This window comes from Pristiophorus japonicus, chromosome 11 (assembly GCF_044704955.1).
Source record: "Pristiophorus japonicus isolate sPriJap1 chromosome 11, sPriJap1.hap1, whole genome shotgun sequence".
NCBI lineage: Eukaryota > Metazoa > Chordata > Chondrichthyes > Pristiophoridae > Pristiophorus > Pristiophorus japonicus.
This window is the reverse complement of record NC_091987.1, coordinates 138,552,063-138,578,173: the sequence shown is the minus strand read 5'-3', so window position 1 is coordinate 138,578,173 and position 26,111 is coordinate 138,552,063.

The window sequence follows — 26,111 nt, the reverse complement described above, 5'->3', positions numbered from 1 at the left end:
AAGTGTTTTCGGGCAGAGAGTTGGAGAATATAGCTATCGGATTAATGAGAATGTTTTAGGGCAGGGAGTTGGAGAATATAGGTATAGGATTAATGTGAGTGTTTTAGGGCAGGGATTTAGAGAATATAGAAACAGGATTAATGTGAGTGTTTTAGGGCAGGGAGTTGGAGAATATAGTTATCGGATTAATGAAATGTTTTAGGGCAGGGAGTTGGAGAATATAGATACAGGATTAATGTGCGTGTTTTAGGGTAGGGACTTGGAGAATATAGTTCTCGGATTAATGAAGTGTTTTAGGGCAGGGAGTTGGAGCATATATTAATAGGATTAATGTGAGTGTTTTAGGGCAGGGAGTTAGAGAATATAGATACAGGATTAATGAAGTGTTTTAGGGCAGAGAGTTGGAGAATATAGCTATCGGATTAATGAGAATGTATTCGGGCAGGGAGTTGGAGAATATAGGTATAGGATTAATGTGAGTGTTTTAGGGCAGTGAGTTAGAGAATATAGATACAGGATTAATGTGAGTGTTTTAGGGCAGGGAGTTGGAGAATATAGTTCTCGAATGAATGAAATGTTTTTGGGCAGGGAGTTGGAGAATATAGATATAGGATTAATGAAGTGTTTTAGGGCAGGGAGTTGGAGAATATAGATATCGGATTAATTTGAGTGTGTTAGGGCAGGGAGTTGGAGAATATAGTAATAGGATTAATGAAGTGTTTTAGGGCAGGGAGTTAGAGAATATAGATATCGGATTAATGTGAGTGTTAAAGGTCAGGGTGTTGGAGAATATAGATAAATAATTAATGTGAGTGTTTTAGGGCAGGGATTTAGAGAATATAGAAACAGGAACAAAGTGAGTGTTTTAGGGCAGGGAGTTGCAGAATATAGTTATCGGATTAATGAAATGTTTTAGGGCAGGGAGTTGGAGAATATAGATACAGGATTAATGTGCGTGTTTTAGGGTAGGGACTTGGAGAATATTGTTCTCGGATTAATGAAATGTTTTAGGGCAGGGAGTTGTAGAATATAGTTATAGGATTAATGTGAGTGTTTTAGGGCAGGGAGTTGGAGAACATAGAGATCAGATTAATGAAGTGTTTTTGGGCAGGGAGTTGGAGAATATAGATATAGGATTAATGTGAGTGTTTTAGGGCAGGGAGTTGGAGAACATAGTTATAGGATTAATGAAGTGTTTTCGGGCAGGGTGTTGGAGAATATCGATATAGGATTAATGAAGTGTTTTCGGGCAGGGAGTTGGAGAATATAGATATAGGATTAATGTGAGTGTTTTAGGGCAGGGAGTTGGAGAATATAGATATAAGGTTAATGAAGTGTTTTCGGGCAGGCAGTTGGAGAATATAGATATAGGATTAATGTGAGTGTTTTAGGGCAGGGAGTTGGAGAATACAGATATAGGATTAATGTGAGTGATTTAGGGCAGGGAGTTGGAGAATATAGTTATAGGATTAATGTAGTGTTTTCGGGCAGGGAGTTGGAGAATATCGATATCGGATTAATGAAGTGTTTTAGGGCAGAGAGTTGGAGAATACAGATACAGGATTAATGTGAGTGTTTTAGGGCATGGAGTTGGAGAATATAGTTATCGGATTAATGAAATGTTTCACGGCAGGGAGTTGGAGAATATAGATACAGGGTTAATGTGAGTGTTTTAGGGCAGGGAGTTGGAGAATATCGAGTATAGGATTAATGTGAGTGTTTTAGGGCAGGGAGTTGGAGAATATAGTTATAGGATTAATGAAGTGTTTTAGGGCAGGGATTTGGAGAATATAGGTATAGGATTAATGAATTGTTTTAGGGCAGGGAGTTGGAGAATATCGATATCGGATTAATGAAGTGTTTTCGGGCAGGGAGTTGGACAATATAGATATAGGATTAATGAAGTGTTTTAGGGCAGAGAGTTGGAGAATATTGATATAGGATTAATGAGAATGTTTTAGGGCAGGGAGTTGGAGAATATAGATATAGGATTAATGTGAGTGTTTTCGGGCAGGGAGTTAGAGAATATAGATACAGGATTAATGTGAGTGTTTTAGGTCAGGGAGTTGGAGAATATAGTTCTCGGATTAATGAAGTGTTTTTGGACAGGGAGTTGGAGAATATAGATATAGGATTAATGAAGTGTTTTAGGGCAGGGAGTTGGAGAATATAGATATAGGATTAATGTGAGTGTGTTAGGGCAGGGAGTTGGAAAATATAGTAATAGGATTAATGAAATGTTTCAGGGCAGGGAGTTGGAGAATATAGATATAGGGCTAATGTGAGTGTTTTGGGGCAGGGAGTTGGAGAATATCGATACAGGATTAATGTGAGTGTTTTAGGGCAGGGAGTTAGAGAATATAGTTATAGGATTAATGAAGTGTTTTAGGGCTGGGATTTGGAGAATATCGATATAGGATTAATGAAGTGTTTCAGGGCAGGGAGTTGGAGAATATAGATATCGGATTAATGAAGTGTTTTAGGGCAGGAAGTTGGACAATATAGATATAGGATTAATGTGAGTGTTTTCGGGCAGGGAGTTGGAGAATATAGATATCGGATTAATGTGAGTGTTTTAGGGCAGGGTGTTGGAGAATATAGATAAAGGATTAATGTGAGTGTTTTAGGCCAGGGATTTAGAGCATATAGAAACAGGATTAATGTGAGTGTTTTAGGGCAGGGAGTTGGAGAATATAGTTATCGGATTAATGAAATGTTTTAGGGCAGAGAGTTGGAGAATATAGATATCGGATTAATGAAGTGTTTTAGGGCAGGGAGTTGGAGAATATAGAGATCAGATTAATGAAGTTTTTTGGGCAGAGAGTTGGAGAATATAGAAACAGGATTAATGTGAGTGTTTTAGGGCAGGGAGTTGGAGAATATAGTTATCGGATTCATGAAATGTTTTAGGGCAGAGAGTTGGAGAATATAGATATAGGATTAATGTGAGTGTTTTAGGGCAGGGAGTTGGAGAATATAGATATCGGATTAATGTGAGTGTTTTAGGGCAGGGAGTTGGAGAACATAGTTATAGGATTAATGAAGCGTTTTCGGGCAGGGTGTTGGAGAATATAGATATAAGGTTAATGAAGTGTTTTAGGGCAGGCAGTTGGAGAATATAGATATAGGATTAATGTGAGTGTTTTAGGGCAGGGAGTTGGAGAATACAGATATAGGATTAATGTGAGTGATTTAGGGCAGGGAGTTGGAGAATATAGTTATAGGATTAATGTAGTGTTTTCGGGCAGGGAGTTGGAGAATATCGATATCGGATTAATGAAGTGTTTTAGGGCAGGGAGTTGGAGAATACAGATACAGGATTAATGTGAGTGTTTTAGGGCATGGAGTTGGAGAATGTAGTTATCGGATTAATGAAATGTTTCACGGCAGGGAGTTGGAGAATATAGATATAGGGTTAATGTGAGTGTTTTTGGGCAGGGAGATGGAGAATATCGAGATAGGATTAATGTGAGTGTTTTAGGGCAGGGAGTTGGAGAATATAGTTATAGGATTAATGAAGTGTTTTAGGGCAGGGATTTGGAGAATATAGGTATAGGATTAATGAATTGTTTTAGGGCAGGGAGTTGGAGAATATCGATATCGGATTAATGAAGTGTTTTAGGGCAGGGAGTTGGACAATATAGATATAGGATTAATGTGAGTGTTTTCGGGCAGGGAGTTGGAGAATATAGATATAGGATTAATGAAGTGTTTTAGGGCAGAGAGTTGGAGAATATTGATATAGGATTAATGAAAATGTTTTAGGGCAGGGAGTTGGAGAATATAGATATAGGATTAATGTGAGTGTTTTCGGGCAGGGAGTTAGAGAATATAGATGCAGGATTAATGTGAGTGTTTTAGGGCAGGGAGTTGGAGAATATAGTTCTCGGATTAATGAAGTGTTTTTGGACAGGGAGTTGGAGAATATAGATATAGGATTAATGAAGTGTTTTAGGGCAGGGAGTTGGAGAATATAGATATAGGATTAATGTGAGTGTGTATGGGCAGGGAGTTGGAAAATATAGTAATAGGATTAATGAAATGTTTCAGGGCAGGGAGTTGGAGAATATAGATATAGGGTTAATGTGAGTGTTTTGGGGCAGGGAGTTGGAGAATATCGATACAGGATTAATGTGAGTGTTTTAGGGCAGGGAGTTAGAGAATATAGTTATAGGATTAATGAAGTGTTTTAGGGCAGGGATTTGGAGAATATCGATATAGGATTAATGAAGTGTTTTCGGGCAGGGAGTTGGAGAATATCGATATAGGATTAATGAAGTGTTTTAGGGCAGGGAGTTGGACAATATAGATATAGGATTAATGTGAGTGTTTTCGGGCAGGGAGTTGGAGAATATAGTAATAGGATTAATGAAGTGTTTTAGGGCAGGGTGTTGGAGAATATAGATATCGGATTAATGTGAGTGTTTTAGGGCAGGGTGTTGGAGAATATAGATAAAGGATTAATGTGAGTGTTTTAGGCCAGGGATTTAGAGAATATCGAAACAGGATTAATGTGAGTGTTTTAGGGGAGGAAGTTGGAGAATATAGTTATCGGATTAGTGAAATGTTTTAGGGCAGAGAGTTGGAGAATATAGATATCGGATTAATGAAGTGTTTTAGGGCAGGGAGTTGGAGAATATAGATACAGGATTAATGTGAGTGTTTTAGGGCAGGGAGTTGGACAATATAGATATAGGATTCATGTGAGTGTTTTCGGGCAGGGAGTTGGAGAATATAGTAATAGGATTAATGAAGTGTTTTAGGGCAGGGAGTTGGAGAATATAGATATCGGATTAATGTGAGTGTTTTAGGGCAGGGTGTTGGAGAATATAGATAAAGGATTAATGTGAGTGTTTTAGGCCAGGGATTTAGAGAATATAGAAACAGGATTAATGTGAGTGTTTTAGGGCAGGGAGTTGGAGAATATAGTTATCGGATTAATGAAATGTTTTAGGGCAGAGAGTTGGAGAATATAGATATCGGATTAATGAAGTGTTTTAGGGCAGGGAGTTGGAGAATATAGAGATCAGATTAATGAAGTTTTTTGGGCAGGGAGTTGGAGAATATAGATATAGGATTAATGTGAGTGTTTTAGGGCAGGGAGTTGGAGAACATAGTTATAGGATTAATGAAGTGTTTTCGGGCAGGGTGTTGGAGAATATCGATATAGGATTAATGAAGTGTTTTCGGGCAGGGAGTTGGAGAATATAGATATAGGATTAATGTGAGTGTTTTAGGGCAGGGAGTTGGAGAATATAGATATAAGGTTAATGAAGTGTTTTAGGGCAGGGAGTTGGAGAATATAGTTATAGGATTAATGTAGTGTTTTCGGGCAGGGAGTTGGAGAATATCGATATCGGATTAATGAAGTGTTTTAGGGCAGGGAGTTGGAGAATACAGATACAGGATTAATGTGAGTGTTTTAGGGCATGGAGTTGGAGAATGTAGTTATCGGATTAATGAAATGTTTCACGGCAGGGAGTTGGAGAATATAGATATAGGGTTAATGTGAGTGTTTTTGTGCAGGGAGTTGGAGAATATCGAGATAGGATTAATGTGAGTGTTTTAGGGCAGGGAGTTGGAGAATATAGTTATAGGATTAATGAAGTGTTTTAGGGCATGGATTTGGAGAATATAGGTATAGGATTAATGAATTGTTTTCGGGCAGGGAGTTGGAGAATATCGATATCGGATTAATGAAGTGTTTTAGGGCAGGGAGTTGGACAATATAGATACAGGATTAATGTGAGTGTTTTCGGGCAGGGAGTTGGAGAATATAGATATAGGATTAATGAAGTGTTTTAGGGCAGAGAGTTGGAGAATATTGATATAGGATTAATGAGAATGTTTTAGGGCAGGGAGTTGGAGAATATAGATATAGGATTAATGTGAGTGTTTTCGGGCAGGGAGTTAGAGAATATAGATACAGGATTAATGTGAGTGTTTTAGGGCAGGGAGTTGGAGAATATAGTTCTCGGATTAATGAAGTGTTTTTGGACAGGGAGTTGGAGAATATAGATATAGGATTAATGAAGTGTTTTAGGGCAGGGAGTTGGAGAATATAGATATAGGGATAATGTGAGTGTTTTGGGGCAGGGAGTTGGAGAATATCGATACAGGATTAATGTGAGTGTTTTAGGGCAGGGAGTTAGAGAATATAGTTATAGGATTAAAGAAGTGTTTTAGGGCAGGGATTTGGAGAATATCGATATAGGATTAATGAAGTGTTTTAGGGCAGGGAGTTGGACAATATCGATATAGGATTAATGAAGTGATTTAGGGCAGGGAGTTGGACAATATAGATATAGGATTAATGTGAGTGTTTTCGGGCAGGGAGTTGGAGAATATAGATAAAGGATTAATGTGAGTGTTTTAGGCCAGGGATTTAGAGAATATCGAAACAGAATTAATGTGAGTGTTTTAGGGCAGGGAGTTGGAGAATATAGTTATCGGATTAGTGAAATGTTTTAGGGCAGAGAGTTGGAGAATATAGATATCGGATTAATGAAGTGTTTTAGGGCAGGGAGTTGGAGAATATAGATACAGGATTAATGTGAGTGTTTTAGGGCAGGGAGTTGGACAATATAGATATAGGATTAATGTGAGTGTTTTCGGGCAGGGAGTTGGAGAATATAGTAATAGGATTAATGAAGTGTTTTAGGGCAGGGAGTTGGAGAATATAGATATAGGATTGATGTGAGTGTGTTAGGGCAGGGAGTTGGAGAATATAGTTATAGGATTAATGTAGTGTTTTCGGGCAGGGAGTTGGAGAATATCGATATCGGATAAATGAAGTGTTTCAGGGCAGGGAGTTGGAGAATATAGATATAGGATTAATGTGAGTGTGTTAGGGCAGGGAGCTGGAGAATATAGTAATAGGATTAATTAAGTGTTTTAGGGCAGGGAGTTAGAGAATATAGATATAAGATTAATGTGAGTGTTTTAGGGCAGGGAGTTGGAGAATATAGATAAAGGATTAATGTGAGTGTTTTAGGGCAGGGAGTTAGAGAATATAGATACAGGGTTAATGTGAGTGTTTTAGGGCAGGGAGTTGGAGAATATCGATATAGGATTAATGAAGTGTTTTAGTGCAGGGAGTTGGAGAATATAGATATAGGATTAATGAAGTGTTTTTGGGGGCAGGGAGTTGGAGAATATAGATATAGGATTAATGTGGGTGTTTTAGGGCAGGGAGTTGGAGAATATAGATAGAGGATTAATGTGAGTGTTTTCGGGAAGGGAGTTGGAGTATATTGTAATAGGATTAATGAAGTGTTTTAGGGCAGGGAGTTGGAGAATATAGATATAGGATAAATGTGAGTATTTTAGGGCAGGGAGTTGGAGAATATAGTTCTAGGATTAATGTGAGTGTTTTTGGGCAGGGAGTTGGAGAATATAGATATAGGATTAATGTGAGTGTTTTAGGGCAGGGAGTTGGAGAATATAGATATAGGATTAATGTGAGTGTTTTCGGGCAGGGAGTTGGAGAGTATAGTTATAGGATTAACGTAGTGTTTTCGGGCAGGGAGTTGGAGAATATCGATATCAGATTAATGAAGTGTTTTAGGGCAGGGAGTTGGAGAATATAGATATAGGATTAATGTGAGTGTGTTAGGACAGGGAGCTGGAGAATATAGTAATAGGATTAATGAAGTGTTTTAGGGCAGGGAGTTGGAGAATATAGATACAGGATTAATGTGAGTGTTTTAGGGCAGGGAGTTGGAGAATATAGTTATCGGATTAATGAAATGTTTCAGGGCAGGGAGTTGGAGAATTTGGATATAGGATTAATGTGCGTGTTGTAAGGCAGGGAGTTGGAGAATATAGTTATAGGATTCATGTGAGTGATTTAGGGCAGGGAGTTGGAGAATATAGTTATCGGATTAATGTAGTGTTTTCGGTCAGGGAGTTGGAGAATATCGATATCGGATTAATGAAGTGTTTTAGGGCAGGGAGTTGGAGAATATAGATATAGGATTGATGTGAGTGTGTTAGGGCAGGGAGTTGGAGAATATAGTAATAGAATTAATGAAGTGTTTTAGGGCATGGCGTTGGAGAATATAGATATCAGATTAATGTGAGTGTTTTAGGGCAGGGAGTTGGAGAATATAGATAAAGGATTAATGTGAGTGTTTTCGGGCAGGGAGTTAGAGAATATAGATACAGGATTAATGTGAGTGTTTTAGGGCAGGGAGTTGGAGAATATAGTTATCGGATTAATGAAATGTTTCAGGGCAGGGAGCTGGAGAATATAGATATAGGATTAATGTGAGTGTTTTTGGGCAGGGAGTTGGAGAACATAGTTATAGGATTAATGAAGTGTTTTCGGGCAGGGTGTTGGAGAATATCAATTTAGGATTAATGAAGTGTTTTCGGGCAGGGAGTTGGAGAATATAGATATAGGATTAATGTGAGTGTTTTAGGGCAGGGAGTTGGAGAATATAGATATAGGATTAATGTGAGTGTTTTAGGGCAGTGAGTTGGAGAATATAGATATAGGATTAATGTGAGTGTTTTAGGGGAGGGAGTTGGAGAACAGAGTTGTAGGATTAATGATGTGTTTTCGGGCATGGTGTTGGAGAATATCGATATAGGATTAATGAAGAGTTTTCGGGCAGGGAGTTGGAGAATACAGATATAGGATTAACGTGAGTGTTTTAGGGCAGGGAGTTGGAGAATATAGATATAAGGTTAATTCAGTGTTTTAGGGCAGGCAGTTGGAGAATATAGATATAGGGTTAATGTGAGTGTTTTAGGGCAGGGAGTTGGATAATATCGATATAGGATTAATGTGAGTGTTTTAGGGCAGGGAGTTGGAGAACAGAGTTATAGGATTAATGATGTGTTTTCGGGCATGGTGTTGGAAAATATCGATATAGGATTAATGAAGTGTTTTAGGGCATGGAGTTGGAGAATATAGTTATCGGATTAATGAAATGTTTCAGGGCAGGGAGTTGGAGAATATAGATATAGGGTTAATGTGAGTGTTTTGGGCAGGGAGTTGGATAATATCAATATAGGATTAATGTGAGTGTTTTAGGGCAGGGAGTTGGAGAATATAGTTTTCGGATTAATGAAGTGTTTTAGGGCAGGGATTTGGAGAATATAGACATAGGATTAATGAAGTGTTTTAGGGCAGGGAGTTGGAGAATATCGATATGGGATTAATGAATGTTTTAGGGCAGGGAGTTGGACAATATAGATATAGGATTAATGTGAGTGTTTTCGGGCAGGGAGTTGGAGAATATAGATATAGGATTAATGAAGTGTTTTAGGGCAGAGAGTTGGAGAATATTGATATAGGATTAATGAGAATGTTTTAGGGCAGGGAGTTGGAGAACATAGTTATAGGATTAATGAAGTGTTTTCGGGCAGGGTGTTGGAGAATATCGATACAGGATTAAAGTGAGAGTTTTAGGGCTGGGACTTGGTGAATACAGTTCTCGGATTAATGATGTGTTTTATGGCAGGGAGTTGGAGAATATAGTAATAGGATTAATGTGAGTGTTTTAGGGCAGGGAGTTCGAGAATATAGATACAGGATTAATGAAGTGTTTTAGGGCAGGGAGTTGGAGAATATAGTTATCGGATTAATGAAATGTTTTAGGGCAGGGAGTTGGAGAATATAGATACAGGATTAATGTGCGTGTTTTAGGGTAGGGACTTGGAGAATATAGTTCTCGGATTCATGAAGTGTTTTAGGGCAGGGAGTTGGAGCATATATTAATAGGATTAATGTGAGTGTTTTAGGGCATGGAGTTGGAGAATATAGATATAGGATTAATGTGAGTGTGTTAGGGCAGGGAGTTGGAAAATATCGTAATCGGATTAATGAAATGTTTCAGGGCAGGGAGTTGGAGAATATAGATATAGGGTTAATGTGAGTGTTTTGGGGCAGGGAGTTGGAGAATATCGATACAGGATTAATGTGAGTGTTTTAGGGCAGGGAGTTAGAGAATATAGTTATAGGATTAATGAAGTGTTTTAGGGCAGGGATTTGGAGAATATCGATATAGGATTAATGAAGTGTTTTAGGGCAGGGAGTTGGAGAATATCGATATAGGATTAATGAAGTGTTTTAGGGCAGGGAGTTGGACAATATAGATATAGGATTAATGTGAGTGTTTTCGGGCAGGGAGTTGGAGAATATAGTAATAGGATTAATGATGTGTTTTAGGGCAGGGAGTTGGAGAATATAGAGATCAGATTAATGAAGTTTTTTGGGCAGGGAGTTGGAGAATATAGATATAGGATTAATGTGAGTGTTTTAGGGCAGGGAGTTGGAGAACATAGTTATAGGATTAATGAAGTGTTTTCGGGCAGGGTGTTGGAGAATATCGATATAGGATTAATGAAGTGTTTTCGGGCAGGGAGTTGGAGAATATAGATATAGGATTAATGTGAGTGTTTTAGGGCAGGGAGTTGGAGAATACAGATACAGGATTAATGTGAGTGTTTTAGGGCACGGAGTTGGAGAATGTAGTTATCGGATTAATGAAATGTTTCACGGCAGGGAGTTGGAGAATATAGATATAGGGTTAATGTGAGTGTTTTTGGGCAGGGTGTTGGAGAATATCGAGATAGGATTAATGAAGTGTTTTAGGGCAGGGATTTGGAGAATATAGGTATAGGATTAATGAAGTGTTTTAGGGCAGGGAGTTGGACAATATAGATATAGGATTAATGTGAGTGTTTTCGGGCAGGGAGTTGGAGAATATAGATATAGGATTAATGAAGTGTTTTAGGGCAGAGAGTTGGAGAATATTGATATATGATTAATGAGAATGTTTTAGGGCAGGGAGTTGGAGAATATAGATATAGGATTAATGTGAGTGTTTTCGGGCAGGGAGTTAGAGAATATAGATACAGGATTAATGTGAGTGTTTTAGGGCAGGGAGTTGGAGAATATAGTTCTCGGATTAATGAAGTGTTTTTGGACAGGGAGTTGGAGAATATAGATATAGGATTAATGAAGTGTTTTAGGGCAGGGAGTTGGAGAATATAGATATAGGATTAATGTGAGTGTGTTAGGGCAGGGAGTTGGAAAATATAGTAATAGGATTAATGAAATGTTTCAGGGCAGGGAGTTGGAGAATATAAATATCGGGTTAATGTGAGTGTTTTGGGGCAGGGAGTTGGAGAATATCGATACAGGATTAATGTGAGTGTTTTAGGGCAGGGAGTTAGAGAATATAGTTATAGGATTAATGAAGTGTTTTAGGGCAGGGATTTGGAGAATATCGATATAGGATTAATGAAGTGTTTTCGGGCAGGGAGTTGGAGAATATCGATATAGGATTAATGAAGTGTTTTAGGGCAGGGAGTTGGACAATATAGATATAGGATTAATGTGAGTGTTTTCGGGCAGGGAGTTGGAGAATATAGTAATAGGATTAATGAAGTGTTTTAGGGCAGGGAGTTGGAGAATATAGATATCGGATTAATGTGAGTGTTTTAGGGCAGGGTGTTGGAGAATATAGATAAAGGATTAATGTGAGTGTTTTAGGCCAGGGATTTAGAGAATATCGAAACAGGATTAATGTGAGTGTTTTAGGGCAGGGAGTTGGAGAATATAGTTATCGGATTAGTGAAATGTTTTAGGGCAGAGCGTTGGAGAATATAGATATCGGATTAATGAAGTGTTTTAGGGCAGGGAGTTGGAGAATATAGATACAGGATTAATGTGAGTGTTTTAGGGCAGGGAGTTGGACAATATAGATATAGGATTAATGTGAGTGTTTTCGGGCAGGGAGTTGGAGAATATAGTAATAGGATTAATGAAGTGTTTTAGGGCAGGGAGTTGGAGAATATAGATATCGCATTAATGTGAGTGTTTTCGGGCAGGGTGTTGGAGAATATAGATAAAGGATTAATGTGAGTGTTTTAGGCCAGATATTTAGAGAATATAGAAACAGGATTAATGTGAGTGTTTTAGGGCAGGGAGTTGGAGAATATAGTTATCGGATTAATGAAATGTTTTAGGGCAGAGAGTTGGAGAATATAGATATCGGATTAATGAAGTGTTTTAGGGCAGGGAGTTGGAGAATATAGAGATCAGATTAATGAAGTTTTTTGGGCAGGGAGTTGGAGAATATAGATATAGGATTAATGTGAGTGTTTTAGGGCAGGGAGTTGGAGAACATAGTTATAGGATTAATGAAGTGTTTTCGGGCAGGGTGTTGGAGAATATCGATATAGGATTAATGAAGTGTTTTCGGGCAGGGAGTTGGAGAATATAGATATAGGATTTATGTGAGTGTTTTAGGGCAGGGAGTTGGAGAATATAGATATAAGGTTAATGAAGTGTTTTAGGGCAGGCAGTTGGAGAATATAGATATAGGATTAATGTGAGTGTTTTAGGGCAGGGAGTTGGAGAATACAGATATAGGATTAATGTGAGTGATTTAGGGCAGGGAGTTGGAGAATATAGTTATAGGATTAATGTAGTGTTTTCGGGCAGGGAGTTGGAGAATATCGATATCGGATTAATGAAGTGTTTTAGGGCAGGGAGTTGGAGAATACAGATACAGGATTAATGTGAGTGTTTTAGGGCATGGAGTTGGAGAATGTAGTTATCGGATTAATGAAATGTTTCACGGCAGGGAGTTGGAGAATATAGATATAGGGTTAATGTGAGTGTTTTTGGGCAGGGAGTTGGAGAATATCGAGATAGGATTAATGTGAGTGTTTTAGGGCAGGGAGTTGGAGAATATAGTTATAGGATTAATGAAGTGTTTTAGGGCAGGGATTTGGAGAATATAGGTATAGGATTAATGAATTGTTTTAGGGCAGGGAGTTGGAGAATATCGATATCGGATTAATGAAGTGTTTTAGGGCAGGGAGTTGGACAATATAGATATAGGATTAATGTGAGTGTTTTCGGGCAGGGAGTTGGAGAATATAGATATAGGATTAATGAAGTGTTTTAGGGCAGAGAGTTGGAGAATATTGATATAGGATTAATGAGAATGTTTTAGGGCAGGGAGTTGGAGAATATAGATAAAGGATTAATGTGAGTGTTTTCGGGCAGGGAGTTAGAGAACATAGATACAGGATTAATGTGAGTGTTTTAGGGCAGGGAGTTGGAGAATATAGTTCTCGGATTAATTAAGTGTTTTTGGACAGGGAGTTGGAGAATATAGATATAGGATTAATGAAGTGTTTTAGGGCATGGAGTTGGAGAATATAGATATAGGATTAATGTGAGTGTGTTAGGGCAGGGAGTTGGAAAATATCGTAATCGGATTAATGAAATGTTTCAGGGCAGGGAGTTGGAGAATATAGATATAGGGTTAATGTGAGTGTTTTGGGGCAGGGAGTTGGAGAATATCGATACAGGATTAATGTGAGTGTTTTAGGGCAGGGAGTTAGAGAATATAGTTATAGGATTAATGAAGTGTTTTAGGGCAGGGATTTGGAGAATATCGATATAGGATTAATGAAGTGTTTTAGGGCAGGGAGTTGGAGAATATCGATATAGGATTAATGAAGTGTTTTAGGGCAGGGAGTTGGACAATATAGATATAGGATTAATGTGAGTGTTTTCGGGCAGGGAGTTGGAGAATATAGTAATAGGATTAATGAAGTGTTTTAGGGCAGGGAGTTGGAGAATATAGAGATCAGATTAATGAAGTTTTTTGGGCAGGGAGTTGGAGAATATAGATATAGGATTAATGTGAGTGTTTTAGGGCAGGGAGTTGGAGAACATAGTTATAGGATTAATGAAGTGTTTTCGGGCAGGGTGTTGGAGAATATCGATACAGGATTAATGAAGTGTTTTCGGGCAGGGAGTTGGAGAATATAGATATAGGATTAATGTGAGTGTTTTAGGGCAGGGAGTTGGAGAATATAGATATAAGGTTAATGAAGTGTTTTAGGGCAGGCAGTTGGAGAATATAGATATAGGATTAATGTGAGTGTTTTAGGGCAGGGAGTTGGAGAATACAGATATAGGATTAATGTGAGTGTTTTCGGGCAGGGAGTTGGAGAATATCGATATCGGATTAATGAAGTGTTTTAGGGCAGGGAGTTGGAGAATACAGATACAGGATTAATGTGAGTGTTTTAGGGCACGGAGTTGGAGAATGTAGTTATCGGATTAATGAAATGTTTCACGGCAGGGAGTTGGAGAATATAGATATAGGGTTAATGTGAGTGTTTTTGGGCAGGGAGTTGGAGAATATCGAGATAGGATTAATGTGAGTGTTTTAGGGCAGGGAGTTGGAGAATATAGTTATAGGATTAATGAAGTGTTTTAGGGCAGGGATTTGGAGAATATAGGTATAGGATTAATGAAGTGTTTTAGGGCAGGGAGTTGGACAATATAGATATAGGATTAATGTGAGTGTTTTCGGGCAGGGAGTTGGAGAATATAGATATAGGATTAATGAAGTGTTTTAGGTCAGAGAGTTGGAGAATATTGATATATGATTAATGAGAATGTTTTAGGGCAGGGAGTTGGAGAATATAGATATAGGATTAATGTGAGTGTTTTCGGGCAGGGAGTTAGAGAATATAGATACAGGATTAGTGTGAGTGTTTTAGGGCAGGGAGTTGGAGAATATAGTTCTCGGATTAATGAAGTGTTTTTGGACAGGGAGTTGGAGAATATAGATATAGGATTAATGAAGTGTTTTAGGGCAGGGAGTTGGAGAATATAGATATAGGATTAATGTGAGTGTGTTAGGGCAGGGAGTTGGAAAATATAGTAATAGGATTAATGAAATGTTTCAGGGCAGGGAGTTGGAGAATATAGATATCGGGTTAATGTGAGTGTTTTGGGGCAGGGAGTTGGAGAATATCGATACAGGATTAATGTGAGTGTTTTAGGGCAGGGAGTTAGAGAATATAGTTATAGGATTAATGAAGTGTTTTAGGGCAGGGATTTGGAGAATATCGATATAGGATTAATGAAGTGTTTTCGGGCAGGGAGTTGGAGAATATCGATATAGGATTAATGAAGTGTTTTAGGGCAGGGAGTTGGACAATATAGATATAGGATTAATGTGAGTGTTTTCGGGCAGGGAGTTGGAGAATATAGTAATAGGATTAATGAAGTGTTTTAGGGCAGGGAGTTGGAGAATATAGATATCGGATTAATGTGAGTGTTTTAGGGCAGGGTGTTGGAGAATATAGATAAAGGATTAATGTGAGTGTTTTAGGCCAGGGATTTAGAGAATATCGAAACAGGATTAATGTGAGTGTTTTAGGGCAGGGAGTTGGAGAATATAGTTATCGGATTAGTGAAATGTTTTAGGGCAGAGAGTTGGAGAATATAGATATCGGATTAATGAAGTGTTTTAGGGCAGGGAGTTGGAGAATATAGATACAGGATTAATGTGAGTGTTTTAGGGCAGGGAGTTGGACAATATAGATATAGGATTAATGTGAGTGTTTTCGGGCAGGGAGTTGGAGAATATAGTAATAGGATTAATGAAGTGTTTTAGGGCAGGGAGTTGGAGAATATAGATATCGGATTAATGTGAGTGTTTTCGGGCAGGGTGTTGGAGAATATAGATAAAGGATTAATGTGAGTGTTTTAGGCCAGATATTTAGAGAATATAGAAACAGGATTAATGTGAGTGTTTTAGGGCAGGGAGTTGGAGAATATAGTTATCGGATTAATGAAATGTTTTAGGGCAGAGAGTTGGAGAATATAGTTATCGGATTAATGAAGTGTTTTAGGGCAGGGAGTTGGAGAATATAGAGATCAGATTAATGAAGTTTTTTGGGCAGGGAGTTGGAGAATATAGATATAGGATTAATGTGAGTGTTTTAGGGCAGGGAGTTGGAGAACATAGTTATAGGATTAATGAAGTGTTTTCGGGCAGGGTGTTGGAGAATATCGATATAGGATTAATGAAGTGTTTTCGGGCAGGGAGTTGGAGAATATAGATATAGGATTTATGTGAGTGTTTTAGGGCAGGGAGTTGGAGAATATAGATATAAGGTTAATGAAGTGTTTTAGGGCAGGCAGTTGGAGAATATAGATATAGGATTAATGTGAGTGTTTTAGGGCAGGGAGTTGGAGAATACAGATATAGGATTAATGTGAGTGATTTAGGGCAGGGAGTTGGAGAATATAGTTATAGGATTAATGTAGTGTTTTCGGGCAGGGAGTTGGAGAATATCGATATCGGATTAATGAAGTGTTTTAGGGCAGGGAGTTGGAGAATACAGATACAGTATTAATGTGAGTTTTTTAGGGCATGGAGTTGGAGAATGTAGTTATCGGATTAATGAAATGTTTCACGGCAGGGAGTTGGAGAATATAGATATAGGGTTAATGTGAGTGTTTTTGGGCAGGGAGTTGGAGAATATCGAGATAGGATTAATGTGAGTGTTTTAGGGCAGGGAGTTGGAGAATATAGTTATAGGATTAATGAAGTGTTTTAGGGCAGGGATTTGGAGAATATAGGTACAGGATTAATGAATTGTTTTAGGGCAGGCATTTGGAGAATATCGATATCGGATTAATGTGAGTGTTTTAGGGCAGGGATTTAGACAATATAGATATCAGATTAATGTGAGTGTTTTCGGGCAGGGAGTTGGAGAATATAGATAAAGGATTAATGTGAGTGTTTTAGGGCAGGGAGTTAGAGAATATAGATACAGGATTAATGTGAGTGTTTTAGGGCAGGGAGTTGGAGAATATAGTTATCGGATTAATGAAATGTTTCATGGCAGGGAGCTGGAGAATATAGATATAGGATTAATGTGAGTGTTGTTGGGCAGGGAGTTGGAGAATATAGATATAGGATTAATGTGAGTGTTTTAGGGCAGGGAGTTGGAGAATATAGATATAGGATTAATGTGAGTGTTTTCGGGCAGGGAGTTGGAGAATATAGATATAGGATTAATGTGAGTGTTTTAGGGCAGGGAGTTGGAGAATATAGATATAGGATTAATGTGAGTGTTTTAGGGCAGGGAGTTGGAGAACAGAGTTATAGGATTAATGATGTGTTTTCGGGCATGGTGTTGGAGAATATAGATATAGGATTAATGTGAGTGTTTTCGGGCAGGGAGTTGGAGAATATAGATGCAGGATTAATGAAGTGTTTTAGGGCAGAGAGTTGGAGAATATTGATATAGGATTAATGAGAATGTTTTAGGGCAGGGAGTTGGAGAATATAGATATAGGATTAATGTGAGTATTTTAGGGCAGGGAGTTAGAGAATATAGTTATAGGATTAATGAAGTGTTTTATGGCAGGGATTTGCAGAATATAGATATAGGATTAATGAAGTGTTTTAGGGCAGGGAGTTAGAGAATATAGATATCGGATTAATGTGAGTGTTTTAGGGCAGGGTGTTGGAGAATATAGATAAAGGATTAATGTGAGTGTTTTAGGGCAGGGATTTAGTGAATATAGAAACAGGATTAATGTGAGTATTTTAGGGCAGGGAGTTGGAGAATATAGTTATCGGATTAATGAAATGTTTTAGGGCAGGGAGTTGGAGATTATAGATATCGGATTAATGAAGTGTTTTAGGGCAGGGAGTTGGAGAATATAGATACAGGATTAATGTGAGTGTTTTACGGCAGGGACTTGGTGAATATAGTTCTCGGATTAATGATGTGTTTTAGGGCAGGGAGTTGGAGAATATAATAATAGGATTAATGTGAGTGTTTTAGGGCAGGGAGTTAGAGAATATAGATACAGGATTAATGAAGTGTTTTAGGGCAGAGATTTGGAGAATATAGCTATCGGATTAATGAGAATGTTTTAGGGCAGGGAGCTGGAGAATATAGGTATAGGATTAATGTGAGTGTTTTAGGGCAGGGAGTTGGAGAATATAGATATAGGATTAATGTGAGTGTTTTAGGGCAGGGAGTTGGAGAACATAGTTATAGGATTAATGAAGTGTTTTCGGGCAGGGTGTTCGAGAATATAGATATCGGATTAATGTGAGTGTTTTAGGGCAGGGTGATGGAGAATATATTTATCGCATTAATGAAATGTTTTAGGGCAGGGAGTTGGAGAATATAGATATAAGGTTAATGAAGTGTTTTAGGGCAGGGAGTTGGAGAATATAGATATAGGATTAATGTGAGTGTTTTAGGGCAGGGAGTTGGAGAATACAGATATAGGATTAATGTGAGTGTTTTAGGGCAGGGAGTTGGAGAATACAGATATAGGATTAATGTGAGTGATTTAGGGCAGGGAGTTGGAGAATATAGTTATAGGATTAATGTAGTGTTTTCGGGCAGGGAGTTGGAGAATATCGATATCGGATTAATGAAGTGTTTTAGGGCATGGAGTTGGAGAATATAGTTATCGGATTAATGAAGTGTTTTAGGGCAGGGATTTGGAGAATATAGGTATTGGATTAATGAATTGTTTTAGGGCAGGGAGTTGGAGAATATCGATATCGGATTAATGAAGTGTTTTAGGGCAGTGAGTTGGACAATATAGATATAGGATTAATGAAGTGTTTTAGGGCAGAGAGTTGGAGAATATTGATATAGGATTAATGAGAATGTTTTAGGGCAGGGAGTAGGAGAATATAGATATAGGATTAATGTGAGTGTTTTCGGGCAGGGAGTTAGAGAATATAGATACAGGATTAATGTGAGTGTTTTAGGGCAGGGAGTTGGAGAATATAGTTCTCGGATTAATGAAGTGTTTTTGGAGAGGGAGTTGGAGAATATAGATATAGGATTAATGAAGTGTTTTAGGGCAGGGAGTTGGCGAATATAGATATAGGATTAATGTGAGTGTGTTAGGGCAGGGAGTTGGAAAATATAGTAATAGGATTAATGAAATGTTTCAGGGCAGGGAGTTGGAGAATATAGATATAGGGTTAATGTGAGTGTTTTGGGGCAGGGAGTTGGAGAATATCGATACAGGATTAATGTGAGTGTTTTAGGGCAGGAAGTTAGAGAATATAGTTATAGGATTAATGAAGTGTATTAGGGCAGGGATTTGGAGAATATCGATATAGGATTAATGAAGTGTTTTAGGGCAGGGAGTTGGAGAATATCGATATAGGATTAATGAAGTGTTTTAGGGCAGGGAGTTGGTCAATATAGATATAGGATTAATGTGAGTGTTTTCGGGCAGGGAGTTGGAGAATATAGTAATAGGATTAATGAAGTGTTTTAGGGCAGGGAGTTGGAGAATATAGATATCGGATTAATGTGAGTGTTTTAGGGCAGGGTGTTGGAGAATATAGATAAAGGATTAATGTGAGTGTTTTAGGCCAGGGATTTAGAGAATATAGAAACAGGATTAATGTGAGTGTTTTAGGGCAGGGAGTTGGAGAATATAGTTATCGGATTAATGAAATGTTTTAGGGCAGAGAGTTGGAGAATATAGATATCGGATTAATGAAGTGTTTTAGGGCAGGGAGTTGGAGAATATAGAGATCAGATTAATGAAGTGTTTTTGGGCAGGGAGTTGGAGAATATAGATATAGGATTAATGTGAGTGTTTTAGGGCAGGGAGTTGGAGAACATAGTTATAGGATTAATGAAGTGTTTTCGGGCAGGGTGTTGGAGAATATCGATATAGGATTAATGAAGTGTTTTCGGGCAGGGAGTTGGAGAATACAGATACAGGATTAATGTGAGTGTTTTAGGGCATGGAGTTGGAGAATGTAGTTATCGGATTAATGAAATGTTTCACGGCAGGGAGTTGGAGAATATAGATATAGGGTTAATGTGAGTGTTTTAGGGCAGGGAGTTGGAGAATATCGAGATAGGATTAATGTGAGTGTTTTAGGGCAGGGAGTTGGAGAATATAGTTATAGGATTAATTAAGTGTTTTAGGGCAGGGATTTGGAGAATATAGGTATAGGATTAATGAATTGTTTTAGGGCAGGGAGTTGGAGAATATCGATATCGGATTAATGAAGTGTTTTAGGGCAGGGAGTTGGACAATATAGATATAGGATTAATGTGAGTGTTTTCGGGCAAGGAGTTGCAGAATATAGATATAGGATTAATGAAGTGTTTTAGGGCAGAGAGTTGGAGAATATTGATATAGGATTAATGAGAATGTTTTAGGGCAGGGAGTTGGAGAATATATATATAAAGCAGTGCCACGTGATAGTCAGAGTATTAATCGCAGGATAGCGCAGATGAATACGTGGCTTGAGCAGTGGTGCAGCAGGGAGGGATTCAAATTCCTGGGGCATTGGGACCGGTTCTGGGGGAGGTGGGACCAGTACAAACCGGACGGTCTGCACCTGGGCAGGACTGGAACCAATGTCCTAGGGGGAGTGTTTGCTAGTGCTGTTGGGGAGGATTTAAACTAATATGGCAGGGGGATGGGAACCAATGCAGGGAGACAGAGGGAAACAAAAAGGAGCCAAAAGCAAAAGACAGAAAGGAGATGAGGAAAAGTGGAGGGCAGAGAAACCCAAGGCAAAGAACAAAAAGGGCCACTGTACAGCAAAATTCTAAAAGGACAAAGGGTGTTAATAAAACAAGCCTGAAGGCTTTGTGTCTTAATGCAAGGAGTATCCGCAATAAGGTGGATGAATTAATTGTGCAAATAGATGTTAACAAATATGATGTGATTGGGATTACGGAGACGTGGCTCCAGGATGATCAGGGCTGGGAACTCAACATTCAGGGGTATTCAACATTCAGGAAGGATAGAATAAAAGGAAAAGGAGGTGGGGTAGCATTGCTGGTTAAAGAGGAGATTAATGCAATAGTTAGGAAAGACATTAGCTTGGATGATGTGGAATCTATATGGGTAGAGCTGCAGAACACCAAAGGGCAAAAAACGTTAGTAGGAGTTGTGTACAGACCTCCAAACAGTAATAGGGATGTTGGGGAGGGCATCAAACAGGAAATTAGGGGTGCATGCAATAAAGGTGCAGCAGTTATAATGGGTGACTTTAATATGCACATAGATTGGGCTAGCCAAACTGGAAGCAATACGGTGGAGGAGGATTTCCTGGAGTGCATAAGGGATGGTTTTCTAGACCAATATGTTGAGGAACCAACTAGGGGGGAGGCCATCTTAGACTGGGTGTTGTGTAATGAGAGAGGATTAATTAGCAATCTCATTGTGCGAGGCCCCTTGGGGAAGAGTGACCATAATATGGTGGAATTCTGCATTAGGATGGAGAATGAAACAGTAATTTCAGAGACCATGGTCCAGAACTTAAAGAAGGGTAACTTTGAAGGTATGAGGCGTGAATTGGCTAGGATAGATTGGCGAATGATACTTAGGGGGTTGACTGTGGATGGGCAATGGCAGACATTTAGAGACCGCATGGATGAAGTACAACAATTGTACATTCCTGTCTGGCGTAAAAATAAAAAGGGGAAGGTGGCTCAACCGTGGCTATCTAGGGAAATCAGGGATAGTATTAAAGCCAAGGAAGTGGCATACAAATTTGCCAGAAATAGCAGCGAACCTGGGGACTGGGAGAAATTTAGAACTCAGCAGAGGAGGACAAAGGGTTTGATTAGGACAGGGAAAATGGAGTACGAGAAGAAGCTTGCAGGGAACATTAAGGCGGATTGCAAAAGTTTCTATAGGTATGTAAAGAGAAAAAGGTTGGTGAAGACAAACGTAGGTCCCCTGCAGTCAGAATCAGGGGAAGTCATAACGGGGAACAAAGAAATGGCGGATCAATTGAATAAGTACTTTGGTTCGGTATTCACTAAGGAGGATACAAACAACCTTCCGGATATAAAAGGGATCAGAGGGTCTAGTAAGGAAGAGGAACTGAGGGAAATCTTTATTAGTCGGGAAATTGTGTTGGGGAAATTGATGGGATTGAAGGCCGATAAATCCCCAGGGCCTGATGGACTGCATCCTAGAGTACTTAAGGAGGTGGCCTTGGAAATAGCGGATGCATTGACAGTCATTTTCCAACATTCCATTGACTCTGGATCAGTTCCTATGGAGTGGAGGGTAGCCAATGTAACCCCACTTTTTAAAAAAGGAGGGAGAGAGAAAACAGGGAATTATAGACCGGTCAGCCTGACCTCAGTAGTGGGTAAAGTGATGGAATCAATTATTAAGGATGTCATAGCAGTGCATCTGGAAAATGGTGACATGATAGGTCCAAGTCAGCATGGATTTGTGAAAGGGAAATCATGCTTGACAAATCTTCTGGAATTTTTTGAGGATGTTTCCAGTAAAGTGGACAAGGGAGAACCAGTTGATGTGGTATATTTGGACTTTCAGAAGGCTTTCGACAAGGTCCCACACAAGAGATTAATGTGCAAAGTTAAAGCACATGGGATTGGGGGTAGTGTGCTGACGTGGATTGAGAACTGGTTGTCAGACAGGAAGCAAAGAGTAGGAGTAAACGGGTACTTTTCAGAATGGCAGGCAGTGACTAGTGGAGTGCCGCAAGGTTCTGTGCTGGGGCCCCAGCTGTTTACATTGTACATTAATGATTTAGACGAGGGGATTAAATGCAGTATCTCCAAATTTGCGGATGATACTAAGTTGGGTGGCAGTGTGAGCTGCGAGGAGGATGCTATTAGGCTGCAGAGTGACTTGGATAGGTTAGGTGAGTGGGCAAATGCATGGCAGATGAAGTATAATGTGGATAAATGTGAGGTTATCCACTTTGGTGGTAAAAACAGAGAGACAGACTATTATCTGAATGGTGACAGATTAGGAAAAGGGAAGGTGCAACGAGACCTGGGTGTCATGGTACATCAGTCATTGAAGGTTGGCATGCAGGTACAGCAGGCGGTTAAGAAAGCAAATGGCATGTTGGCCTTCATAGCGAGGGGATTTGAGTACAGGGGCAGGGAGGTGTTGCTACAGTTGTACAGGGCCTTGGTGAGGCCACACCTGGAGTATTGTGTACAGTTTTGGTCTCCTAACTTGAGGAAGGACATTCTTGCTATTGAGGGAGTGCAGCGAAGGTTCACCAGACTGATTCCCGGGATGGCGGGACTGACCTATCAAGAAAGATTGGATCAATTGGGATTGTATTCACTGGAGTTCAGAAGAATGAGAGGGGACCTCATAGAAACGTTTAAAATTCTGACGGGTTTAGACAGGTTAGATGCAGAAAGAATGTTCCCAATGTTGGGGAAGTCCAGAACCAGGGGTCACAGTCTGAGGATAAGGGGTAAGCCATTTAGGACCGAGATGAGGAGAAACTTCTTCACCCAGAGAGTGGTGAACCTGTGGAATTCTCTACCACAGAAAGTAGTTGAGGCCAATTCACTAAATATATTCAAAAGGGAGTTAGATGAAGTCCTTACTACTCGGGGGATCAAGGGTTATGGCGAGAAAGCAGGAAGGGGGTACTGAAGTTTCATGTTCAGCCATGAACTCATTGAATGGCGGTGCAGGCTAGAAGGGCTGAATGGCCTGCTCCTGCACCTATTTTCTATGTTTCTATGATTAATGTGAGTGTTTTCGGGCAGGGAGTTAGAGAATATAGATACAGGATTAATGTGAGTGTTTTAGGGCAGGGAGTTGGAGAATATAGTTCTCGGATTAATGAAGTGTTTTTGGGCAGGGAGTTGGAGAATATAGATATAGGATTAATGAAGTGTTTTAGGGCAGGGAGTTGGAGAATATAGATATAGGATTAATGTGAGTGTGTTAGGGCAGGGAGATGGAAAATATAGTAATAGGATTAATGAAATGTTTCAGGGCAGGGAGTTGGAGAATATAGATATAGGGTTAATGTGAGTGTTTTGGGGCAGGGAGTTGGAGAATATCGATACAGGATTAATGTGAGTGTTTTAGGGCAGGGAGTTAGAGAATATAGTTATAGGATTAATGAAGTGTTTTAGGGCAGGGATTTGGAGAATATCGATATAGGATTAATGAAGTGTTTTAGGGCAGGGAGTTGGAGAATATCGACATAGGATTAATGAAGTGTTTTAGGGCAGGGAGTTGGACAATATAGATATAGGATTAATGTGAGTGTTTTCGGGCAGGGAGTTGGAGAATATAGTAATAGGATTAATGAAGTGTTTTAGGGCAGGGAGTTGGAGAATATAGATATCGGATTAATGTGAGTGTTTTAGGGCAGGGTGTTGGAGAATATAGATAAAGGATTAATGTGAGTGTTTTAGGCCAGGGATTTAGAGAATATCGAAACAGGATTAATGTGAGTGTTTTAGGGCAGGGAGTTGGAGAATATAGTTATCGGATTAATGAAATGTTTTAGGGCAGAGAGTTGGAGAATATAGATATCGGATTAATGAAGTGTTTTAGGGCAGGGAGTTGGAGAATATAGATACAGGATTAATGTGAGTGTTTTAGGGCAGGGAGTTGGACAATATAGATATAGGATTAATGTGAGTGTTTTCGGGCACGGAGTTGGAGAATATAGTAATAGGATTAATGAAGTGTTTTAGGGCAGGGAGTTGGAGAATATAAATAAAGGATTAATGTGAGTGTTTTAGGCCAGGGATTTAGAGAATATAGAAACAGGATTAATGTGAGTGTTTTAGGGCAGGGAGTTGGAGAATATAGTTATCGGATTAATGAAATGTTTTAGGGCAGAGAGTTGGAGAATATAGATATCGGATTAATGAAGTGTTTTAGGGCAGGGAGTTGTAGAATATAGATACAGGATTAATGTGAGTGTTTTAGGGCAGGGACTTGGTGAATATAGTTCTCGGATTAATGAAGTGTTTTAGGGCAGGGAGTTGGAGAATCTAGATACAGGATTAATGTGAGTGTTTTAGGGCAGGGACTTTGGACAATATAGTTCTCGGATTAATGAAGTGTTTTAGGGCAGGGAGTTGGAGAATATAGTTATCGGATTAATGAAATGTTTTAGGGCAGAGAGTTGGAGAATATAGATATCGGATTAATGGAGTGTTTTAGGGCAGGGAGTTGGAGAATATAGATACAGGATTAATGTGAGTGTTTTAGGGCAGGGAGTTGGACAATATAGATATAGGATTAATGTGAGTGTTTTCGGGCAGGGAGTTGGAGAATATAGTAATAGGATTAATGAAGTGTTTTAGGGCAGGGAGTTGGAGAATATAAATAAAGGATCAATGTGAGTGTTTTAGGCCAGGGATTTAGAGAATATAGAAACAGGATTAATGTGAGTGTTTTAGGGCAGGGAGTTGGAGAATATAGTTATCGGATTAATGAAATGTTTTAGGGCAGAGAGTTGGAGAATATAGATATCGGATTAATGAAGTGTTTTAGGGCAGGGAGTTGGAGAATATAGATACAGGATTAATGTGAGTGTTTTAGGGCAGGGAGTTGGACAATATAGATATAGGATTAATGTGAGTGTTTTCGGGCAGGGAGTTGGAGAATATAGATACAGGATTAACGTGAGTGTTTTAGGGCAGGGACTTGGACAATATAGTTCTCGGATTAATGAAGTGTTTTAGGGCAGGGAGTTGGAGAATATCGAGATAGGATTAATGTGAGTGTTTTCGGGCAGGGAGTTGGAGAATATATTTATAGGATTAATGAAGTGTTTTAGGGCAGGGATTTGGAGAATATAGGTATAGAATTAATGAATTGTTTTAGTGCAGGGAGTTGGAGAATATCGATATCGGATTAATGAAGTGTTTTAGGGCAGGGAGTTGGACAATATAGATATAGGATTAATGTGAGTGTTTTCGGGCAGGGAGTTGGAGAATATAGATATAGGATTAATGAAGTGTTTTAGGGCAGAGAGTTGGAGAACATTGATATAGGATTAATGAGAATGTTTTAGGGCAGGGAGTTGGAGAATATAGATATAGGATTAATGTGAGTGTTTTCGGGCAGGGAGTTAAAGAATATAGATACAGGATTAATGTGAGTGTTTTAGGGCAGGGAGTTGGAGAATATAGTTCTCGGATTAATGAAGTGTTTTTGTACAGGGAGTTGGAGAATATAGATATAGGATTAATGAAGTGTTTTAGGGCAGCGAGTTGGAGAATATAGATATCGGATTCATGTGAGTGTTTTAGGGCAGGGTGTTGGAGAATATAGTAATAGGATTAATGAAGTGTTTTCGGGCAGGGAGTTAGAGAATATAGATATCGGATGAATGTGAGTGATTTAGGGCAGGGTGTTGGAGAATATAGATAAAGGATTAATGTGAGTGTTTTGGGGCAGGGATTTAGAGAATATAGAAACAGGATTAATGTGAGTGTTTTAGGGCAGGGAGTTGGAGAATATAATTATCGGATTAATGAAATGTTTTAGG